The following is a 25,974-nucleotide window of genomic DNA, read 5'->3' as shown; positions in this document are numbered from 1 at the left end:
GCTCCTCGTTTTTGTCTCCTTTCTCCTTTTGGAATAAGTATTTTTATTATTCTATTTTTTCTGTTATTTTAGTAGTAATATCTGCCCTTATGATTCTTTTGGCGGTTTCCCTAAAGACAACAATATTTACCCTTGAGTTATCAAAGTCCAATATTCCTTGGCACTTTTTCTCTCTTCCAGACCAACGCAAAAAACTTAGAAGATTTTAATTTTATTCATTCCCCTTCTTCTTATATGATATTGTCATATTTTCTCAGAAGGCTCCACTATTATTTTTAACATAGTCATTATTCATTTAAATCTGTTCATCTGTTTCTCATTTTCACTGCACTTTATTTCTTCCTGTATCTCAAATTTTGAGTCTGAATAATGTTCTTTCTGTCTTTGGTGTAGATTATAGGTGATAAATTCTCCCAGTATTTACTTATCTGAAAATGCTATTTATCTATTTTTGGAAAGTATTTTCACTGGGTACAGAATTCTCAGCAGCACGTATTTACTATAAACGCTCTAAAGATAACATTTCATTACCTTTGAGCTTTGATTGTTTCTATTCTGAAGTCAGCTTGTGACTCTAATAGTTGTTTCCTTGAAAATGGTTTGACTTTTTTCAGCCTCTGGATCCTTTTCTGATTTCTTCTTTGCTTTTGGTTTCAGATGTTATATTTTAAAAAGCCTAAGTTGGTTAGTTTTTTGGTTATTCTCTGGCTTGGGGTCTGTAAGGATGATTGAATATGTGACAATACTTTTTCCTAACTTTAGAAAGTTCTCAGGTTTGATCATACTGCATAGTGCTTCCTGCCCATTATCTGTCTTCAGTGCTCCAAGTGTTCCAACTCATTCTTTTTGCCATACTGTTTACACTCTTCTCCTGTTTCTAATTTTAACTCAACATACTTCACTTTGTATTTTACAGCTGTAGACTTTCCATGCAGTTAATTTCCATATGGATTTGCTTTGGATTCAATTTCAGAAATTGGGATCATTCAAAGCATGACCTCAGTCTTTTCTAGGACTACCTCCAATTCACCTTCACTCCCAGGGTGTAATAATCTGGGTTCTCAACCCCAAATGAAGAATCTTACCACATCCTACCAAATGGTTCTGGACTTTAATTTTTTTGTCCCTAGCCACAAGTGGTTTTCAAAATTTCTATCCAGTATCTCAGCTTCTCAGTTATCCCCTCCAGATTTAGCAGATGTGTCTAAGTGGAAAACAGCCCTAAATGTCAGGCTCACCTTTCAGCATGAGTCAACCCTGTTGCTTCTCTGGTGACTTTAAATAAATAAACTTTTTTTTTTAACATTTTGTTCAGACTTTCTATTTGTTCTTAGCGTGAGGATTAGTTCAGATTACCTTGTTCATTGCTGGAGAACAAAAACTTAATTTGTTTTAAAACCCAATATCCTTTCCTGGATCATCACCCTCCTCTATTCTCCGAAGCATTCAACTCTTGCTTAATTTATCCCTCTAGATTTTCTTTTCATTTTCATCAAATGAATTTCCAATTTATTTTTCCCTTTCTTATTGCTCTATGTGGTCCTTATATTCCTCTAACTATTCTATAGTTCCTCCTCTCTTATTTTCCAGGACTTTATTTGCCCTTTCTACACATTCTTTTGTGTAGATGTCTGTCAGGACAAATATGTCTTCATACACACCCTTCAATACATTTATCTACTCCTATAGCAGCAGCTGTGTGGATGATTCCCACATCTTCATTTCCAGTTGGAAAATATTTATGATTACACCTCATATTTTTAGCTACTTAGAGGACCTCTCCATTTAAATATCTAGCTTTAATGTCACCTCCCTTTCAAATGAACTTCTCATCCTGACCAAACTACTTTGGGGTGGTCTAGGGCACTGGGATGGGAAAGAAAGAGCAGAATATGTTGACACGCCGTATTAAAGTATTTGGTGACTCCACTGATTCAGAAAATAAAGATTAGATAGAAGAAGTAAAGGTGATTCCAAGTTTTCTTGCCTAGAAGATCTAAAAGCACCTCCATTTGATATAAATTAGTTGGCTGGACAGAAAGCTGCTTGGGGGAGACAGGTGTCAACGCTTTTCTTCTCATTACCCATCTCTCTAACACCTGCCCCAGATCCTCCCCACCACGTCCTTTAGAAATATTTCCTGAGGGGTGCCTGGGTGGCTCAGTCGGTTGAGAATCCGACTTCGGTTCAGGTCGTGATCTCACAGTTCGTGAGTTCGAGCCCCGCGCCGGGCTCTGTGCTGACAGCTTAGAGCCTGGAGCCTGCCTCAGGTCCTATGTCTCCCTGTCTCCCTGTTCCTCCCCCCGCTCATGCTCTGTGTCTCTCTCCTTCAAAAATAAATAAAAACATTTAAAAAAAAATTTTTAACAAATATTTTCTGAGTAATGCTTTCACAGTTTCCTCCCTAAAATATAAGATTTCTCACATCATTCCAAATATTAAGAATCCAGAGCGTCACTTGTTACCTTCTGTTCCAACTCCAATCTAATCTGTCATCAGCCATTGTTTCCCACAAGGCAATTCTTCTCTAGTCAATAAATTTGACCAAAATACTTCATCTGCTTCCAGACTGTTCTTCCTGCTGATCTCAAGTCCAAAAGATTTTCTCCATTTCTATAATCTTATTAGTCTTAATCACTCTTCAAGATTTGGTTCCAGCCCCACTTCTGCCATGAAACCCTCTGTGACTACATCAGTTCATGCCGCTTCCAGCATTCTCTCAAAAACCTACTGTACAAGAGTGATGCCAGCAAAATGGCAGCATGAGAATTTCCAGTGCTCACCCCCCCCCCACTCCCCCAACCTCAGAAACATCAACTTGAACCACTATCCATGAACAAAAATACCTTTACAAGAGCCAAGGCTTCCAGGCGAGGGATTACAGTACCTGAATGCAGCACAGAAATAAGAAAGGACTCAGTGAAAAGAGTAGGAAAGGTAGATTCAGGCTCCCCGCATCACACTTCCCCAAGCCCAGGGAACCCAGAACAGAAAGAGACACTCTTCCCATGGGAGAAAGAAAGTGAAATAAGTGGCTGACCTCACCTTGGACCCTCAGCACCAGGCTTAGGCAACTCCCTGCAGGCTCTCCAAACCCATGACAGATGGCATATGTGGCCTGTTTGTCCCGAGGTGTTCACCCTCTCAACAGCACTAATGATATACAGAATCATTAAATAAAATTGGAATGTTCTCCCCGGGTCAAAGGAAGATACACAACATAGGATGAGAATTTATTCATCACTTAAATGGTATCAGCAAACCAGAGGCAGCACTGGAGAGACATACATTTCCTCAAATTTCAGGGCTATCTTGACTCTCCCCAGGCTTAAAGCAAAGGGGGAAAATGAACGAGAATGTTTATAAAGACGAAATACAGAACACTAGCTTTATTTTGATATGTCTTAAAATTAAACACGGAAAGAAATATATCATTGAATTTTATCAGCATTAATAAAACAATTTAGCTTTAAAATGTTAGTGTGAAGAAAAGAGGATTTTCATGTTATTTGTACATAGAGAGCCAAATATTTACTTCCGTGGCTCTCAGTCTTTTAACCTTCTCACCTGGTGGTGGATACATAATGCCCTGAAATTTGCTTTCGGGGTTGCTAGAGAATATTTGTTGTATAGAACTGTAAATACTGTGGCTGGTTTTGACATTTAAGGAGCAGGTGGTATGGTGTGAAATGCTCCAGTGTTTCAAAACCTGGCAGCTTGGGTTCCATACCTGAACAAAGCGGGGAGAGAGCAGGTGAAATTTCCTGACCTGTGGAGTTTTCCAAAGGGCAAACTTAATTAACTGCATCCCAGTTGGTGCTTGGGGGTGGGAGGGAAGTAGGGGACAGAGTTCTACAGGGGACTCAGGAGGCAGTGCTGCTGTGTCGGCTGCCCACCAGGCATCACGCTGGCCAAAAGTAGGAGGAAGAGTAATTGCCCCAGAGAGTTCAGTAGTTTCAGCAATGCTGCCAGAACTTGATTGAGAAATAACACTTCAACAGTCTCAGAAATAAACACTTAAATTTGCCACCTTCCTCTTTTAGGAGAACCCAGGTTATGAGAGCAAAGCAATACGTTTGAATAATACAATGAGCCTCTTTTCTGATGCTTTTTGCCACTCAGAACAAGAATGTTTAAATACATCAAACTAAGCTTCCCTAACCGAAGCACAAAATAACATAATTTATCTTGAAAACTTGAGTTGCAAACCTTGACCAGACGATGCATCATTATAAAGCGATGACCATTCTTCTCAGGACCAATGCATATATGCAATTGTCCCTTGAAATCTTTAAAATTATTGATTTACTTTGAAAGAGATAGAGTGACAGCAGGGGAGAGGAGCAGAGAGAGAGGGAGAGAGAGAATCCCAAGCAGGCTCCACGCCATCAGCATAGAGCCCAACGTGGGGCTCAAACCCACAAGCAGTGAGATCATAACCTGAGCAGAAGTCAAGAGTCGGACTCTTAACCAACTGAGCCACCTAGGCACCTGTGCCTTGCAATTTAATAGCTTCAATTTATTTGCTCCCTACGTGCCAAGCTATGTGTTGTCCCTCACTTAAGCTTTGGAACAACCAAATGAAGTATGGGTTCTATAGGTATTATCATTTAACAGATGAGAAATTAAAGGTACACAGATATTGGATAAATTGCCCAAGTTACCTCTCTAGTGAGTGGCAGAATTGGATGAAGACCCGAACAGTCTAGTTCTGTGTTCCATACTCTGAAACCACTACAACATACTGTTTTCCCGGTGACAAAGCAGGTCACAAACACAGTCAGCTTTCAGAAGATGGTGCAAAATGTTCCTTCCTCTTCCCAACTGGTTGCTTTTCAATCAGAGCCAAGGTCACCTTGGATGGGCACCAGGAAGCTCTTGTACCTTGGTGAAATTTTCTTCTTTTTCTTCTTCACGACACTACTGCGACCATCCTTCCACTGCCTTGGTGGCTTAGGCTCAGGAGGCTGCTTGCACCTCATTTCAGGGCTAGAGGTACATACTTGAGTCCCCACACTAGAGGGGAACCTCACCTTCCTCAGGGTGAGCAGCCACAAGACAAATAAACCTCTACTTGGCTTCTGACCTCTACTTGCGGCATAATTTTGAAGTGTCCCATAAAGGCACACTTGATGCTGATGTAGAGGAAGGAATTGGGATAAAGAAAAAACTTGGATTAGTCAGTATTCTCCAGAGAAACATAACTAATAGGGTATATATAGAGGGAGAGATAGACAAAGGTTGTTTATGAGGAATTAACTCATGCAGTTACAGTGGCTGAGAATCCTACGATCTGCCTTTTTGTTTAATACACACCCTTGATGGATTAGGTAAGCCCCACCACGTTGGTGAGGCCTAATCTTTACTCAGTCTGCAGATTCAACTGCTAATCTCTTCCAGAGATTCCCCAGCAAACACTCAGAAATAATGTTTTACCAGCTATCTGGGCACCCTTTTGCCCAGTCAAGTTGATGCATAATGTTATCCAACAGAACACCAACCTGCAAAACATACAACACTGTCAGTCTGGTTTCAGCCAGCTTGGAGACTCCTTGTCTGCAGCAGAGTTTGGGACCTTGGCTCGCGGGCAATAGTGAGTATCTAGGGCAATTCTTTCATTCTTTTTATTTTTTTTTATTTTTTTAATGTTTATTCATTTTTGAGAGAGAAAGACACAGAACATGAGCCGGTGAGGGGCAGAGAGAGAGGGAAACACAGAATCTGAAGCAGGCTCCAGGCTCCCAGCTGTCAGCACAGAGCCCAACACGGGGCTCAAACTCGTGAGCCATGAGATCATGACCTGAGCCAAAGTTGGTCGCTTAACCGACTGACCCACCAGGCACCCCAATTCTTTTGTTCTTTGTAATGGAATAATACTTTTGTTTAACTAGAAAAGAAATTGCCTATTTGGTGACAGCTTAGGGGGACAGTAGCACATCAACTTACTCAACTGTATTTCGAAGCACCTCCCATGAGAAGACACATGGATCTGAGACCTATCAAGGAGGCACTGAGTATGTCCTTCTGTTTGGGCGTTAGCATATAAAGGAGTCGTGTAGCTCTCTTATGAAACCACCAGGCTGTCTGTGTGGTCTGACTTAGCCTAGCATAGGACAGGAAATATTGGCCTGTCTCAATGTAGTTGTTAGCTCCTCTTTTTCCAGTATGTTGCCCTGGTATCTTGATTCCCTTCTGTATGTTTCAATTTTCTCATCTGCAAAATGAGGGGTTCAGCTCAATGATCCTTAGGGTTCCCAAAGCTCTACAATCATTTACTATTGGATCTGATATTGAGAACCAATGAAATGAACTTGGAAGAGTCCTTGGGGTTGGTCCTTAGACCAGGTAATCCTTAGACAAGACCGTACCCTGCAGGGGAAACACACCCCAGCCAACAGGAAACTCAACAAAAATGATTGCCAGCTTTTGTTTGCACTCTCTTAAACATACCAGGAAAGAGGACAAGTGTGCTACCAGGACAAAGCACAAAGAACAGGTGAGGGACTGTTCCCTCCCTGTCCCCAAGTTCTCACTTACCCTGACCACAGTCGACAAGCAGGCTGGCTTTTGTTTGGTTCTCAGTTCCAAGAAGAACCAGGGATTAAGCAGATGCCAGGCCCTGGCCCAACACTCAGGGGGCTCAGCTTCCGGGGACATGGTGTTCCTGCCACTTTCTGACACTCGACCAGATCCACGCATTGCCTTCCTTGTCTTCAAAAATAAAACACAGTGGGCAGCATCTTTAGAGGGAAATGGACTAGTTCGCCTCACATAGTGCTCGTGCATGGGCCAGGATGGGACAAGCAGGTGAGTAAGCCCTTAATTTAGGGAGGCAAGGTCATTCTAGTGTTCCCTCTACACTTGCAGGACACTGAAAGTGAGCGCCTTCTTGTATTTTATGCCCCAGGCTCTCTGCTTTATACACATCTAGTCAACATTTGCATGACCTTGCCTCTTCAATTTTGTGCTCCAATCACCTGCTCGTCCCATCCTGGTCCAGGCCCTGATGCTGTGTGAAAAGAACCAGCCCATCTACTTTTAAGGACACATCAGTTGTTTACTTGTGCTGATAAAGAAGGCAGGGCTAGGTATATCTGATTGTGTCTAAGAGGGTGGTAGGGACTGCCCGAGCCCTTCAGTGTTCTGCCAGGGTCTCATATCTGCTGAATTCTTGTTCTTCTTGGTGCTGAAGGCCAGACAGAACTCACATAATCCTGGGCCTGTGTTTTGTGCTAACTCAATAGGGATTTGTGGACTTGAATGTCCTCACTTGCCCAAGTGAACTTAGGTCATGATCTCATGGCTTGTGAGTTGGAGCTCTGTGTCGGGCTCTGTGCTGACAGCTCAGAGCCTGGGGTCTGCTTTGGATTCTGCGTCTCCCTCTCTCTCTGCCCCTCCCCAGCTCACGCTCTGCCTCTCTCTCAAGAGTAAATAAAACATTTAAAACAATGTTTTTTTTAATGGGGCTCAACTCATGTCCATTTTTAAACACTAAAATAGTCATTCTTTATTTTTAGTGTGCATAAAAATCACTTGCATCATATCCTGAAAATGCATACTCCACCTGTATTAGCTTGTGAGGGCTGTCAGCACAAAGTGCCAGGGACTGGGTAGCTTAAACAGCAGAAATTTGTTTTCTCACAGTTCTGAAGCTAGAAGTCCAACATCACGGTGTTGGCATATTTGATTTCTCCTGAGGCCTCCTCCTTGGCTTCTGAATGGCCAGCTTCTCACCATATCTTCACATGGTCTTCCCACTTCTTATAAAGACATCAGCCAGATGGGTTGACTAGGGTCCACCCTAATGGTTCCATTTTAACTTAATGACCTCTTTGAAGACCCTATCTTCAAACACAATCAGATTCTGAGGTCCTGGGGATCAGGGCATCAACATATAAATTTTGGGAGAACACAATTCAGCCCATAGCCAAGTCCTCTGTCTGCCCATGCCCCACTCACATTTTGATCTGTAAATATGAGATTGGGGTCAAAGATCTTTTGTGCATTTCTTTTCGTTTTATTTATTTTTTTAATGTTTACTTATTTTTGAGAGAGCAGAGAGAGACAAGTCGTGAGCAGGGGAGGGGCAGAGAAAGAGGGAGACACAGACTCCAAAGGAGGCTCTAAGCTCCAAGCTGTCAACACAGAGCCCCGACGTGGGGCTTGAACCCATGAACAGCAAGATCATGACCTGAGTTGAAGTCGAATGCTTAAATGACTGAGCCACCCAGGCACCCTTATTTTGTTTTGTTTTAAAGGGGCACCCCTGTAATTCTAATTCCTCCTAATTTCCCCTGGAGAAGTCTCCCTACCGCCCTGCCTACTTCTTCTCATAAATCTCCCATACTGAGTGTCTCCACCAGTCCCTAAGTTTGGGGGTTTTGTCCTCTTCCTTAAGGTTTTAATCTATTTCCAATGTATTGAACCACAGGCACTAATAAAACCAGATTTCATCAAAAAAGGAAGCATAACTTATCTTTGAGTCTGCATCTTAGGCTGAGAAGCAGCATCAGAGTGAGAAAGACTCAACAAGAAATGAGAAGCCAAGTCCCCAGTCCATCTTCAGAACCAGCCTCCCCTCTCCCAATAGAGGAGATGCTATGGGTCCATGAAAGAAACATTGCCAGCAAGGTTCCTGAGAGAACAGAAAGAAATCCCAGTGGGATTGAGGACAGTCTGTGTTGGTGGCCCCTAGACAATGCTACCACCAACTCCCCAGTGGTCCCACATGGGCACTTAAGGAGCACGCACTACTTTGCTCCACGTTGACTGGGCTCTACCAGCAAGGAAATGCACACCAGTTCCAGCCAGATGTTCCTCCTGTCCCTCACACCTTTCACGCACACTGACTACTGGGAATTTCAAGACCACATCTTCCCAGAAGATTCCACAGATCCTGTGCTTCCAAGTTTGGCTTTTAACTGCCGGAGCAGCACTGTCTCTGGCTGGCAGTAATGCAAACAAGGAAGCAAAACGCCCAACCCAAAGACACATTTTCCCCTTGAAATATTTTGAACACAAGCCCATGAATTAATCAGAATCTTAAAGGTACAGTTCAGTTTCTCCTTTAATAAAATGATAGAGTCTAGAGGCCTTATATTTCCTTCCCTCTCAGGCAGACTTATCTTCTCAGTCCATAGCATTCTGCCTACAGCACAGTTTTATGAAATTCCAAAAATATAAAAACAAGAATTATTTATAATTTCAGACTTAGTCTGTTTTGATCAGATTAAGAGAAAAATGTTTATGGTGTTTTGATAAGAAAAATCAGAAGCAAAACCAAAGCAAGCCAAAGACTATTTCTGATTTAAAAACATGAGATATTAAGATGTGGCATATGATAAAATTTAGTACATGTATCAAGAGGTTTTCTCAAAGAGGTTTTATTTTCCCCAATTCAATCAATGTCTGTTCAAGATAAGGACAGAAATAGCATTTCAAGGATGTTCTCAAGGCTATATTAAAAAGATCCAAAGACTCCAACTTATGAGAAGCCATTGACAGGGTCAGCCCCTTAAGAGATATCAATAGTTTATAATCCAAGACAAAAGCAGGGAAGGTGAATATGGCTTCCGTAGAAGCGACTTGACCACAGATCAACTAATACCTTAATATTACCCTTTCTGCCAAGGAAAATGTGTTCAATACATAATAATTTGCTAGATCCAAAATGGCCTCATTAGTCCTCTCCAATTACACATGTATCCAGGGAACTCATCTGAAAAATATTTATGGTTTTTTCACAATTTCCTTTCCCCTCTTTCTACCTTTGAAGGCTGGCGGTAGGGTGGGGGTGTGTGATGACCAGCACAGCTGTGTTGCAACCATCACAAGATACGCATGAAATGAAAAGCTAGCACACTACACCTGGTAAACTCAAAGCATAGAAAGAAGCTGGGTCCCCGATGTCTCAATGAGCTGATAACCCAACTCTGAGAACCACTTGTCTGCAGACTTCTTGCTAATTAGACCGTGAAAGTCCTGTGATTGAAGCCAGTGGTTTTGAAAGTCCGGTACCTGGCCCAGCACCAGTGTCATCTGGGAACTTGTTGACACACAAATCTTTGGACACCACCCAAGACCTACTGAATGAGAGGTCGTGAGCGTGGGACCCAGAAATCCATGCTTCGCCAAATCCTCTGGGTGATTCTGACACAAGTGAACTTTGAAGCCACTAGTTTAAGCCACTGTTGGTGTGTTTTCTGTTATTTTCAGCTGGAAGGATTCCTGATTAATAAAAGCAATGGTGTCAAATCTCAGTGAGCGTTACCTCTCTATTATTTATTACACAGAGCTTTTCCTTCTAACAATACCTATCACACTGTTACAGGGTCACAAGTTATTCACACTGCCCATAAAACTTCAGGAAAAAAAAATGCATATCTGTATTTCTTCACTAAAACTCCATATTCCTTATTATCTCCTGTGCTGCTAAATGGCGTTCATGTGCATATGCACAAATCAGAACAGCCAATCAACATTTTGGTCTTTTCTGGTTGAAACTGCCTCTTTTCGGTGAAGTCTCTTCTGGATCAAATCCCTACCAAAGCTGGTTTAAATAGCATCTTTAGGATTTCTCAGCCTCTTCAACTGTTGTGCTAAGCATTGCTCTCTCTATCAGCATTGCTCTCCTGAAGGTGGGTGGCTCATGAGTTCTTGGCAAGGGGGTGAAGGAGTATCCTGGCTCCTACAGCCTCTGGGCCAATGTCCCTTGTCCTACTGCTGGCATCTGTGGCTAGATTTGGTGGCTTTTGTGACCAAAGGTTTCATTTCCCTTCCTTTGGCCACTGCCTCATGGGGCTTTTGAACTGACACCCTCAGACCTTGGAGACCCTGCCGTGCCCACCAAGCAGTGTCTGGCCTCAGCTGTAGTGTGGCATGGCCCCACACACCAGGCTCTTGGTCTCCTGGGGTAAATACAAGAGATAGGAGGGCTGTGCCTTCCATGAATGCTTCAGGAAAACTCGATCCATTTGCATCTTGTTCTGAGCCATGGAATTCACTTTCCTAGTCTGTCCCCAGGTTGGTAAAGGGGAAATCTTTGAGGTAATCTCATGCTAGAGTTGTTAGAATCCTTTGCTTACCTAACAGGTTAAAGACCCTGCATCAGTGGTTCTCAACCTAAGGTGATATTGTTTCCCGGGGGACATTTGACAATGTCTGGAGACATTTTTGTTGCCACAACTTGGAAAGGGGAGAAGGTTGCCCCTGACATCTAGGGTGTAGAGACTAAGGATGCTGCTAAATATTCCATAATTCTCTCGTGTATAGCCCCCAGGACTCCCACCTGCTGGTATATATGCCCTTCATAATTCTCTCCCTTAAGTTTGGGGAAAATCTGCAAATATGATGGGATATTGCTCCCATGATTATCCTTCTTTTTTTTTAACATTATTTTTTTTTAATGTTTATTTATTTTTGAGAGAGAGGGAGACAGAGTGTGAGCAGGGAGGGGCAGAGAGAGAGAGGGAGACACAGAATCCGAAACAGGCTCCAGGCTCTGAGCTGTCAGCACGGGGCCCGATGTGGGTCTCGAACTCATGAACCACGAGATCGTGACCTGAGCCCAAGTCGGGCGCTTAACCGACTGAGCCACCCAGGCACCCCCCACCATGATTTGTTTCTTGATGTGACAAAAGGAAGATCCCTAATCAATAGGGATCTATTTGTTTCTTGATGTGACAATAATGAAGATCCCTAATCAACTGACTTTGAATTAAGCAAGAGGCAGAATATCCTGTGTGGGCCTCACCTAATCAGGTGCCAAGAAGCAGCAGCTGGCAGTTTTTATTGGCCTTGAAGAAGCAAACAGCCATGTTTCGACCTGCTTAAGGAGGGGACCGTGAAGCAGGACCTGCAGGTGGCCTCTAGTTGGTGAGAGCAAGCCCCATCCAACAGCCAAGAAGAAAACAGAGGCCGCTGTCCTACAACCATCAGGACACAGGATCTCAGATGAGAATTGTGCCCAGCAACACCTTGATTTTTCAGCCTTGTGACACCCTGGGCAAAGCACCCAGCTCCGTGGACTTCTGACTCATGGAAACTGTGAGGTAAACATGTATGTGATTTGAAACCACTAGGTTTGTAGTAACTCGTTATACAGCAATAGCAAACTAAAATGGATGCACAGGGCATCTCCTCCGGGATGTCAACGGCGCCACTGCTGAGAAACCATGCCCTACAGGAAAAATGTGTTCTCCGTGCCTCTCTTTGTCCCCTCTTTGTTTGTTAAGGAATAGAAGGAGAGAACTTCCGGGCCTTTCACATCCTCAGGGTGTCCCTCATATTTGTTTTATTCTAGCCAGGTATGTGGAGGGTGGGGAGGGTGGGGAGGGCAGGTAAGACAGGGAGGACTTCAGAGAGGTCAGATGGGAGTGACTATTAAGTTGTGCGAGTGAGGTACCATGAGAGCTGAGCGCCTGCCTCTCACCCCCTGTGAGGCCATGAGCAAAATCTTCCCCCTTTGCTCTGCTGTGTGACTTCATATCTGCTTCTGGGTGTGCAAGAAGGTATGGAAAACGCCAGAGTCCTGCTTTGTGGCGGGCGCGACGGGGAGAACAGAGACTTTCCTGGCCATGCCTCAGGGAAATCTCCAAAAACCTGTTGGAATAGGCATTCTTATGCCAATTATTATCCTTTTTGTGGATGAGGAAATTGAGGCTAACAGGAGTTGGGCAATTTTCCAAAGTAACTCAGCTAATGATCAGCTGAATAAGGATTTAGACTCGAGGAGGCTAAACACTGACGCGGCCTCCTCTGTTCTGGAAATCTGGGGACTCTCAAGGCTCTGTTACCATGTCTTCCTTACTTCAGAAACATGCCTTTGTGACGAGGGGCACCCATCCCTGGTTACATTCTAATGACCCAGGGAGCTTTTACAAAGTGCCGATTCTCCTTGTCCCCTTCCTGCTCCTCCATCCCCAGCCCCAGACACCGAAGAAGCTGATTGCATCGCACTGTGGCCCCAGGACTGGCTCTTTGTAAGAGTCCTGGATGATTCTGACGTGCACCCCAGGGTTGAGAACCATCACTCTAAAAATATAATTCTCTTCATTCCATAAGAGAGGAGAATATGTCCAGGGTCGTTTGTTCTTTTGGAATGTTTTCAAATGGTTTCTCTTTTTAGCAGCGATATCAGTGATCGCGTGTCGCTACTTACCGTTGCAAGGGTCAGGATTGTTTGTTTGGCTTTGTTTGGTTTTGTTTTTTTCTTCCACAAGGAAAACCGACAACAGCAAAGCAGCTGGCCGAGGCTGAGAGGAGAACCCTGGTGTGAAGAGATGTGCCATAGCACTGCGCTGGCAGGCCGACCGGCTCAAAATGTCACCCTTGGCATTTGCTGACTCTTAAGCTATTTAATCTTGGTCACAAGGTCATGAACAAAGAACAAACAATGAAAAACAAGTCTTCAACCCACCAGCTGTGACTGGAATAGATTGAGATTCTGTCTTACCTGACATCTCTTATGTATCTAAATATTAAGGACAATTGTAGGGATTGATTCTTAAAGCGTATTTACTATCCATTCTGTATCAGAAACTTTATTTTATTTTCCCTTTACTGAAACAGGCTTGGGGGGAAGGGATGATGGAGATAGAGACACTCAGGTAAAACTCAGATCAATCCCCATTCATGCTTATAGGGAAGGTGAGGAACCTGGTTTTTTTCCACTCGTCATAATTATCGAATTTAACCACATGAACAAATGACAGCATCCTTTGTAATCTCACAGATCAAAAGCGAAGCAGTAATATGTTCGTCCCACAAAAACAGTAACAGATGTGATTTTTCATGGTCTCATACCTAGAGAGCTGAGCACACTGGCTGCCCAAATGAAAATGCCCAGACCTTTAGCCCACACTGCAGCACACCAGCAATCTTGGTGCCTCCTCTGCCGTGGTGTGGTGTGTGGGCACCACAAACCCATGGAAGAATCTGCCCCAACCCAGCCCAGAAGGAAGGCATCCCAGGATCCCACACCATATCAAAACACATAACATGCTATCCCTACCTTATTATATCGATCCCAGCTCATACTTCTCATTTATGGATAAGGTTACACACGTATATAAGGTATGCACACGTATAAGGTTGCACACGTATAATATAAGGTATTATATGCATCTGGAATTGTTATGGGACCTACGGAAGCAGGGGAGGGAAGCACAATCGTGGCAATGATAGCAGCTAATGTTGGCAAAACGCTCGCAGTGTGCCACACTCTGCCCTCAGCAATTCACGTGGCTGGCTTCTAGTCTTTGCGACAGCCCTGTGAAGTGTGTGACGAGGAAACTGAGGCCAGGAGAAGGTAATGATATCCCAAGGATGACAGAGTTTATAAATGGTAGAGCTGGGGCTTCAATTCACATTATCTGGTCTGGGGTGTATCATAGCCTTATGTCGTATTCCTTACCCTGGATAAAAGACTATAGGATATGGAAACTTATACCAGCTTAGTACTTCCTGCACACGTCGTTCAGGCAATTTAGACCTAACTTCAGATTATATCTGAGGGGAAAAAATGCCCAGGATAAGGTTTTTCATTTAAAAAAAAAAAGGAGGGGGGTGGGCACCTGGGTGAATCAGTCGGTTAAGCATCCAACTTCGGCTCACGTCATGATCTCACAGTCTGTGAGTTCAAGCCCCGCATCGGGCTCTGTGCTGACAGCTCAGAGCCTAGAGCCTGCTTCGGATTCTGTGTCTCCCTCTCTCTCTCTGCCCCTTCCCTGTTTACACTCTGTCTCCGTCTCTCAAAAATAAATATACATTAAAAACATTTTTAAAATATTTTTAAAAAGCATTAGGATACATGCTCTGTGCATGTCTAATAATGATTAGACTTGTGTTGGACTTTAGAGGAGGAGCTGAGGTTACCCTCCACCTGGCTTTCAGGACACCCTCGGGCCAGCCTCAGTCTTCCTCCCCTCTTACTGTCTCTGTGCCGTCACATCTGCACTGCCCACCCCACCCCCCCCACTCCATTCCCCACTTTGTTGCTAGGGTCATCTTTTCCAAATCTGAGCATTACCCTCTTTAGGACAAAAGTCACCCTATAAGGCTTCCCGTCACTCTTAGGATGGGTTCCCAAATTGCTCAGCTCACAGTAAATGTGTCTCAGCAATTTTTTCCCAGAGCCCCTAGGCTAAAAAGAATACCTACTTGTTCCATTTATTAAGTAATTAGGTGCAGATAAGTTAGAGTAGTAGTTCACATGGTGGCCAACAGATGTTGCTGTTTCCCTCAAAATCTTAAAACATGACACCCCTGTGAATTCCCCACGGCACCCCAGGGCACCTCAGCACATAGTCTGGAAAACTTAACACGCTAGGATTCACACTACAGGCCAAAAGGTGGCCATCTATGTCCCTCAAATTCTTCCCAACTCATGGGCCTGACCTCATGCTTTGTGGGCCCCCCTCACCTCTCAGTTTCAGCCCTGCTTCTAGGCTCCTCATAGCCCCCTTCTACCAGAATGGCTGCATCCCACCCAGCCAACCTTTTGGATTGAGTGAGACTGTGCTCGACTCCAAGTGTTCAGCTCTATCAGCAATGGCCTGGAGAATACCTGTCTGACTTCCCTGATTAGGTCGATCACTCCCAACACATGCTCTCCTGGCACTGTAAACTGTGTGTGTGTGTGTGTGTGTGTGTGTGTGTTTCCTTAATGAGTCAGGGAGCTGACTTACATCTGTCTGTAAGTTTCATGAGGTCAGGAACTTCCGTTCCAACCATTATCAACCAGGCATCTGGCAGCTCTGCCCTCTCTCTCTGCCCTCTCTCTGTTGTCCTTGGCTGTCTCCACTGGAAACCAGGGCTGGAAAGACCAAAGATTTTCTGTCTCTCAAAATAAATAAACATTTTTTAAAAAGAAGAAAATAGAAATCATGGGCAAAAAAAATTATAGTGAAGGAAATAAAACTAGTTATCTAGACAAAAGAAATAGTGAAGCTTGCCAGGCTCCAATATGCAAATGATGCCTGAATATCATCAAACAAAACAGACTTAATAGGAGCAGGAAGAACATGGGTGGGATCTGAAAAAGAGTTTCCAAACCTTAGACATTGTTTAGTTTAAAATCATGACACCAAAGGTGTATGAGGAATCTAAAGCGCTTTTTTTCCTATAGGATTTTCAATATAATGTATATACGTATCTTTCCAGAAAGTTTCAGGATGGTGGCTCCCATGCAGACGTGAAGGCAAGGGCTAGGCTAGTTCTCCAGCCTTGAAAAAAGTACAGATTTCTAGACACAACAACCCAAGATTCAAACTCGGAAGGTAGGGGTAAAATCCAAAACTCTGTATTTTCAGAAGCTCCCCCAGGGTCCTGCCATGCAGCCATGTTTGAGAAGGTGCTGGTTTATGTGGGAGGGACTTGACCATGTGACCTGTGGTAGGCTGTCAATGCAGCTTCCTATTTGTCTCAAGGCATTATGTGAAGACTAGTGTTTATTAACCAGCTTGAGGTAGATGAAAGGATGATTTCAGAGGAGAAAGGCAAGGAAACCATTTTGTTCAACGATGTTTTACAAATTTGAATGTAAATGCATTTAGGCTTTCCACAGACATCGCATTAATTTCTTAATTGCCCTTATTTTCTCAAAGGTCGTGTACACATCATGAGGGCTAGTTTGTTGGCTTTGCCTCGGATTAGATTTAGTTAACAGAATGCAGTTTATCTCAGCTATGGGGTTCCTATCCTTGTCTTTTATTTGAGAGTAAATTTTTATTTTTATTGTCACCATTAGGTTACATTCCCCCCCCACCCACACCACCCAATTAAAGAACATGAATCTTTGACTCAAAGGAGAGCCCTTTAAGTTTCAAAGTAGATATTTTGGAGGCACCTGGGTTGCTCAGTCTCTTGAGCATCCGACTTCCGTTCAAGTCATGATCTCACGGTTCGTGGATTCAAACCCTGCATCCAACTCTCTGCTGTCAATGCAGAGCCCACTTCGGATCCTCCGTCCTCTTCTCTCTCTGCCCCTCCCCTGCTTGCACTCTCTCTCACTCAAAAATAAACAAATATTTTAAAAAATTAAAAATAAGAGATATTTTAAAGTAATATGAGTGGTAGAATTCAAAATAATGTAAACATAAATGGTACCAGAACCCTAACATGGATGTGGATTATAAATTTGTAGGTACCAAAATCAGTGCATCTGTGAATATAATTATTTTATAGAGAAGCAAAAAAGAAAAGGATGAACAGAAGGTCAGTAATGAAAATCTGATCATTGGATTTTGTTGGACTGACAATCTATCACCCTAGTGAGTAGTTTACTATGAAGTTTTGTCAAATAATGGTCTGGAGAAATCAAAGCTTTTACATAATTTTTAAAAACAAGTCCAATAACATCTTTTTGTTACAACGACCTCACCTACACCCTAGTCAACACAGGCTTCCAATCTATTAGGAACCGAACTGCTGCCTATCATGTATTCTAATTTACAATATAGATGAGACACAGAAAAGTTAAATGACTTAAGACCAAAGAATGAATGATTGCTATAGCCAGGACTGAAACTCAGATCTCCTGGTTTGGAGTGTGTGTGACGGAGTGTGTGTCTGTGTGTGTCTGTGTGAGTCTGTGTGTGTTTCTCTTGTAGTAAAATATTCCCATGTCTATCATCTCATATTATATAACATTTTCTCATATCATTTCTACCCAGTGATATATCATATATTTCATATCCCCACCCAAATGAATGTAGGAGCATATTCTGGTAAAACAGAGATTGCCAAACACAGGTCCTATTGAGGACAAGAGACAGCCTCCATATGAACTCTCTGGCCATCCCAGCCTGCCTTATTGGCCAATTCTTTTCTGGAAGATGGGTCCTGTTTGCTCATGGAAAAGCCTTCTAAGTGCCATTAGCCATGTAAGAACCCCCTGGCATCCAGTCTTCAAATTTACATTTGGCAATTCTGCGCCCTATGCTCAGCCAAATATACTTCAAAAATACCACCCCAGGGTTTTTGCAAGCGAGTTGAAAGTCATGTATAATGATTTGTACATCTGTACTTCCCCTTGTGAACTGCTGGGATAATCACCTAGGAAGTGGAAGTTAGCTTAGAAGCTTTGATATTCAGCAGTTAGCATTAGCAGACATGACTGATAATATATTGCATTCCAAATAGATCAGGTAGAGGCCTGTGTGTCATGGAACAAATGTCACGGAGCCCTAGATGAAATGACTATTCAACAACACGTTAAGTCGGGTAGCAGTTTATATGTCTAGGGAGAGAGCTGTGCCAGAGTGCAACCACGCAGATCATTCCATCTCTCCAAATCCATAAATTCTAATGCTTCCCTTCTCCCCGACCCCTTCTAAATTCACACCACTTCACCCAGTCGTAAAAATAAGATATATCCCTTCACTCACAAATCTCAATGGACTTTTTTGTCAGAGTCATACTTCAAATGAAATCTTCTCTTCTTATTTTCAGATTTATTTCCTTAAAATTTAGTAGAGTAACAAGAACTTCATCCAACAAACCTGAAGTTTTGTTTCAAAAAATTATCTGGCCTGGGTGAATAATTCTGTTTAATAAAACGTGGGTACTTTTCTCCTCCAAGGTACTTTTTCTGTACCCACCTGTCTTCGTATGCAAGTACAGCACATTCAGTTACCTGGCTTCCCATTTTATAACTTATTTGAAATATGAAAAAAAAATAAAATGTAGAGGATAAACCTTAACAAAGCAGAAACACTTGGAGTGATGAACAATCTGACATCAAGGGAGAAAAGCAAAAATTAAAACAGGAAATGATGAGAATCAAAAGCATAAGACACTATATACTTTTTAGTGTAATGCCAAGTGACCCAGTGTCCCTCAGCAATCCTGAAGGCACCAGATTTTAAGTAACACCAAAGAATATATGTGCTTAGTAATAGCCTGTATAAAGGTGTCCATCATAACAGCATTCATGAAAAGGGGCAAAAAAAGTTGAAATAGCGTTATCATCCAACTATTAGGTGAATAGTACACGATCTTTTAAGTAGTGAACAAAATAGGTTTTTTAAAAGATAATTATAAAAGCATTCTGAAAACAGATACTATAAACTCTATAGTACTATAAACTCTATCCAACGAGGCTGAGACGTGTAATCGATTTCCGAAAGATATTATTCAAGATGGTTAAAATTTAAAAGTACGATGTTCAAAGAAGTAACATTTGAGAAAATTTAGCTACATGTAGCAGCTCAGTTTTTCAAGACTCAAGATAAATAATTCTGTCCTAGGAAGTGGATCAGTCACAAAGTGCTCTGAGATCTTTATCATAGCTTATGTTCATTCTAAAAAAATAATCATGTTAATCTTAAATAGAATACTGAGATATAGAAATCACAGCAAAGATGGCTTTTCCCTTAGAAAGACTTAAAAAATACTAATAAAAAAGCAAAAAGGCTTCAATAACAGGATAGAACCAGAAGGGTATTACTTCACACAGTATGGAAAGCGGGAGTCAGGAGCTGGCGTTTATGACAACCATGTTATCTGAGATGGAGTTGTGTGACCTCAAATGTCCCTAACACCCACCTTACATAATTCTAAGTGTCCTGCATAAGGGCAGCCCTACGTGGGAAAGTTCATCAATATATAAAACAAAGATGAACTCTACTACTTCCATTACATCTACTCTGTATTAATTTAGCATCTTACATTTGTTTTTTGGTTTTTTTTTTCTTGGAAGTTCTAAAAGATTTAATTTTCTAGTTGCTCCTTATTTTTCCCCTTTAACAAGACTATATGTTCTAAATTCTCCTACTGCTCTAATTTCTAGCAATGGCTTCTCCCACTTCTCTCAATGATCAAATGTTTTGTGCATTCTCGTTTTGTCCAGGAGAGAATTCATACTGTCTAGTCCTTCACATCACATATTCTAGAAGTAAGAATTCTGTTGAACAAACACTTCTCTTATTCTGGTTATCCTACATTGGCTCCTAGTATTTACACAGTAGTCATATTAAAAAATATTTAAAGTTGGTACAGTGCAAGCACTAACCAATCACAATAGAAGTAAACTCAATTCCCATGGATACAGATTGTGAACAACTGATATACTTGACCTGCATGGCATCTAAGTGTGAGCCCTATATTAATCCCAAAGTATTTGGAAATATCATAGTTACACTTTTCCCTCTATCTCTTTTGCTTTCCTTTAGTTTTTTATCTTATTTTAGAGAGAGAGAGAGAGAGCGCGCGCATGAGCAGGGTGAGAAGGGCAGAGAGAGAGAGAGAGAGAGAGAGAGAGAGAGAGAGAGAGAATCCCAAGTAGGCTCCACACCCAGCATGGAGCCTGATGCAGGGTTTAATCCCACAACCACAGGATCATGACTGAGCCAAAATCAAGAGTTGGGCACTCAACCAACTGAGCCACCCAGATGCCTCTCTCATCTCCTTTAGAGAAATTAGTTCTGGTGGGTTCTCTTTTATTTTCCCCTAATCCATAACTATTTTCCTCACATGTTTCAGTACTGAACCTTCAGCAAGTCTTACAACTGTCTGTGAAAATAAGATACTAATCACAATTATATGCCAACTAATTAGATGACCTACATAAAATGGACAAGTTCCTAGACATATATGAACTCTTCAAACTGACTCAAAAAAGAAGTAAAAATCTGAATAAACACATAAAAAGCAAAGAAACAATTAGTAAGCAAAAAAATTCCCACGAAGTCCCAGATGCCTTCACTAGTGAATCCTACATGATGTTTAAGAAGAATTAACACCACTCTTTCACAAATTCTTACCAAAATACCAGCCAGCTTAACCTAGCAATACATTAAAAAGATTAGATACCATGGCCAAGTGGGATTTATCCCAGAAATGCATGGTTGGTTCAACATGCAAAAGTTAACCAATGCAATATACTATGTTAATAGAATAAAGGACAAAACCACGTGATCACCTTAATAGATGCAGAAAAAAAAGTATTTGACTCAATGTAACACTTTCCATGATTTAAAAAAAAAACTTTAAAAACTGGGAATACAAGATAAATGCACCTAATAAAGGGCATTCACAAGAAAAAAAAAAAAAACACCACAACTAAATCATACTTAATAGTTAAAGGCTAACAGTGTTTTCCCAAAGATCAGGAAGAAGACAGGATGTCAGTTCTTGCCACTCAATCCAACATTGTACTAGAGATTCTAGCCAGGGCAACTAGGCAAAATAAAAATAAAAATAAGTAAAAGATATCTAGATGAAAAGGAAGAAATAAAATTATCGCTATTTGCAGATTACCTCATCTTGTATGTGGAAAATCCTAAGAAATCCGCAAAGAACTAGTAAAGAAAACAAATGAATTCAGCAAGTTTTTTCAGGGTACAGTGAAACCTTGGATTGCAAGTAACTTGTTCTGTGAGTGTTCCACAAGATGAGCCAACATTTCTAATAAATTTTTACTTGATAAATGAGTGATGTCTTGCGATACAAGTAATACATGACACCGAATGCCACATGATCACAACTGAGCCAATGGTTCTTGAAATTACCTTTGATATATGAGTGCTTTGGGTTGCAATCATGTTTTTGGAACAAATTATGCTTGCAAACCAAGGTTTTACTGTACAAGGTTAATATGCAAAAATAAATTGAATTTTTATACAATTAAAATTAAAAAATAAGAAAACTATTATTAAGAACATGAAATTTAGAAAACTTCATTTGCAATAGCATCAAAAAGAATAAAATAGGAGGGGCACCTGGGTGACTCAGTCAGTTAAGCCTCTGACTTCAGCTCCGGTCATGATCTCATAGTTTGTGAGTTCAAGCCCCGCGTCTGGCTTTGTGTTGAGAGCTCAGAGCCTGGAGCCTGTTTCAGATTCTGTGTCTCTCTCTCCCCCTGCCCCTCTCCTGCTCACATTCTCTCTCTCTCTCTTTGTTTCTCTCTCTCTCTCTCTCAAAAATAATAAACATTTTTTAAAAAGAATAAAATAGGAATCAATTTAACAAAAGTATGAATAATTACACATTGAAAACTAAAAAAATATTGCTGAAAGAAATTAAAAACCCAGAAAGGAGCACCTGAGTGGCTCAGTCAGTTAAGCATCCCACTCAGTTTCAACCCAAGTCATGATCTCACAGTTTCATGAGTTTGAGCCCTGAGCCTGTTTGAGATTCTCTTTCTCTCCCTCTCCCTTTGCCTCCCCCTCATTTACGCTGTCTCTCTCTCCCTCAAAATAAATTAGTAAACTTCAAAAAAAGATATTAAAGACCTACATAAATGGAAAGACATTCCATGACCATGGATCAAAAGCCTTAATACTGTTAACATGCAATACTAGCAAAAGGATATACTTATAAACCTATTTGATAAAATTGAGAGTCCAAACTAAATGCTTACATTTATAATCGATTTTTGACAAATATTTCAAGAAAATTCAATGAGGAAAGAATAGCCTTTTCAACAAATGGTGCTATAACAAATGAATATCCACATGCAAAAGAATAAAGTTGAACTCCCTATCTCACACCATATGCAAAAATGAACTCAGAAATTGTCAAAGACCTAAACATAAGAGCTAAAACTATAAAACTCTTAGAAGAAAACATAGACATAGTTATTTTATTTTGATTCAGGCCATCTTCATACATTTTGGGAGTTAGCCCCTTCTCTAACAGATGAGTTGTATTTTTCCAAGATACAACAGACCTTTTGACTTCAATCGTGGTGATTTTGCCAGATAATAATTTTTTACGTTTATAGGGCCAAATCAATCAATTCTCTTTATGACCTAAGGGTTTTGCAACTTATATAAAATGGCTTTCCAAACTCTGAAATTATTAAAATATAAAAGCATATAAAAGAATAATGCAGAGGAGATTGCTTAAATGTGTACCAAAATTCGTTTCTCCCACTCTTATAGTAGAAGAATTGAAGTCTCAGACTATACCAGTTATAAAATTCAAACCCCAAAACTGTGGTTGCTGACACCTACATTTTTGAATTCTAAGAGCCCAGCAAACAGGAAAAAATGCTCGTGTTTTGCTAGTCCTAGTGGACAATTATTTTTAGTCCATAGGTGGGTCACTTAAGTGTCCCTTAAGGCAGATGTGTAAGTTCCAAGACCCACCTCTCACAGGGACAACACTCAACCCCTTTCACCTCACAAGTGTTGAAGTCCAAACCATAATATCAAGACTGATAGCCCTGGGTGTCTGGGTGGCTCAGTTGTTTAAGCATCTGACTTCAGCTCAGGTCATGATCTTGCAGTTCATGGGTTCAAGCCCCATGTCGGGCTCTGTGCTGACAGCTCAGAGCCTGGAAGCCTGCTTCGGATTCTGTGTCTCCCTCTCTCTCTGCCCCTCCCCCACTCATGCTCTGTGTCTGTCTCTTAAAAATGAATAAATGTTTAAAGAAAAAAAAAAAAGACTGACAGCCCCCACTCAGTCAGCCACAGCAACTCACACCCGTGCTTTCTGCTCTGGTTTTCAGTTCTGGCTTAGTTTCCAACACATGACATTTTATTTTTTTCTTTTCTCAGTTATGCATTTAGAATAATATGTATTCGATATTACCCCACACTTCTGAGAACTGTAGTAGCAAAATTTTAGGTTGTCTACTTCACCATCCTTTCTAGACCAGAAACCCACTCTTTAATTTTTTTACAGGTTTCACTGACACTCACTATGGGAAATTAGACAAGAGACAAACTAAAATAAAAGGTTCTGGAAATCTTACAAAATTGTAAATGCTACAAACAAACCCCACAACAGTAGCTTCTGACACCTTTTTAAAATGGGGATCAGAAGCCAAATTGTCACTGGCTCTTCTTTCCTGAGAAAGGAAGTCATAAAACCTTCCTAATTATGGACTCCTACACTTTCTACAAGTTGGGTCAACTCTCCTTCATAAAGGTCCCTCCGTAGCATGAAAGGTTTATTCGTTCTATGCACATGAATGATGGAAAGGCCTCTGGTTTACAATGGGTAATTACAATTCCAGGAACCTCTTGATAGCTAATTCCCATATTAGGTGAAAGTCGATTTCCAAATAGGAGAAATGAGTTTCTGATACAATTTCAGAGCACCGGCTCCCAGGTAAAGCTCTGTGGAATACAAGAATGTCATGGGGAATCAAAGACGCAGTGTCTAATGGGGTTTTATACAATATGTGGAACCTACTTAAGCTAAAAAATTGTTTATTTTTCTGAAATGCAAATTGAACTGGGTGTCCCACATTTCTATTTGCTAAACCTGGCAAACCCACTCTACAGAAGTGGATGCATCCTCTTTTTGTGGCTCACGGCCCTGCAGGTTCCTGGGGTAAGTTCAGAGAAAACGAAGACTGGTTTGGATAGTGGAAACATACTGACTTAATATCCTTAGTCCTATAACTGCACAAGAGCTCAGCTACGACTGTCTTCCAATGGATCATTTTAACAAAGTTTATTAGAACGAAAAAAATTAATTTTTTTCAATACATTTTACAATTTCTCCCAGATTCAAGTCCCTAAGGACACATCACTCCACCATTAAGCGGTAGAGTAAATAGATCGCTGGAGATGTCTCTTCCACCAAAGACTATTTCCTATGAGGCCCATTCCTACATTTTCCTTATGATCGCTTCCTAAGACTGCTCCAATGCACTGAAGGATTTAGACCCTACTAAACCCTTTGGCACTTTTGTCCCTTCTCCATACTAGTATCAGCATAGCAGTCAGATACTCAGAATTATGAAATCCTGCATATTGCCTGGGAGATCGCTGGAACATTCTGAGACAGAGCAGGGTTTTGGTTTACCAAGAGACTCTGATGATGAGAGTCTGGTTATTAAATTTATTTCAAAGGAAGCAGAGGGTAAGAATGTTAGATTAAATTCTGGAGAAGCCAGTTACAGCCACGATACCATTTGCCAGTCTGCTGAAGACAATGTAGTTTTAAGATTTCCAATCATTCAACTTTTATCTCTAGACTCCAAGTTAACTACAGAGTCCAAAATAGGCCCCCCATTTCTGATTGAAGCCCCCTTTCGCTCCTCGCCTCAAATAGGGATTTCAGAATTTCAGAATATTCCTCCTTAAAAACATACTAAGCCAACAGACAAGCCAAAACATAAGTCACCTATGGGCAAAATCCTGCCTCATATGTGTCATGAGGTATGGATGGAGAAGAGTTTAATTTTCATTTCCATTGAGTGTCCTTAGGTGAGGCAAATACTCTCCAGGACCTCAGAGGTTGTACGCCTTCAAATTGCCTTAAACCAACGCATCCCATAGTTTACAGTTCCTGTCTGTACATACAGTACATTCAATGAACATCCCATGTGCCAGTCCACTAGTTTCAAATGTACTCTTAAGACTTCCTATCATTGGGGTGTCTGGGTGGTTCAACTGGTTAAACGTCTGACTCTTGATTTCAGCTCAGGTCATGATCTCTTGGTTCATGAGGTCAAGCCCTGTGTCAGGCTCTGCATTGACAGTGCAGAGCCTGCTTGGAATTCTCTCTCTCCCTCTCTCTCTGCCCCTCCCCTGCTTGTGCTCTCTCTCTCTCTTTCCCTCTCTCTGCTCTCTCAAAAATAAATAAATAAAAATTAAAAAATATTTCTTATCATTAATCTTACTTTTCTGGATGCCAAATTGTCAAAACTATAGAAACAATAAAAACTATGTATTTGCAGGAGTTTCATATAAATTTCTCATTTCCTTGTTCTTTACTTTCTATTGCCTGGATGCAGCTTCCTCATGCCTGTACACTTTTGCCCACAATTTTCACTTTTTCTACAATGACTTCCTCGAACCCTCTTCTCACACTAGCCTCCCTGCCATGTTCTACTCACTTCCAAGTCACAGCTTGAACATTACTAACCCGTGAGCTGTTTCCTGATGCCCTGAGGCAGCCGTAAGTGCTTCCTTTGCTATGACTTATACATACCCCCATGTCAGCTTTCTCACTGTCTGTATTTACATTCCTCAAGATTAGAGACCTTATCTTTCTATATCTTTTTATAACATTTAG

The sequence above is a fragment of the Felis catus genome, chromosome C2 (genome assembly GCF_018350175.1).
Source record: "Felis catus isolate Fca126 chromosome C2, F.catus_Fca126_mat1.0, whole genome shotgun sequence".
In the NCBI taxonomy this organism is placed as follows: Eukaryota; Metazoa; Chordata; class Mammalia; order Carnivora; family Felidae; genus Felis; species Felis catus.
The sequence above is the reverse complement of the archived record's forward strand: the minus strand, read 5'-3'. Positions refer to the sequence as shown.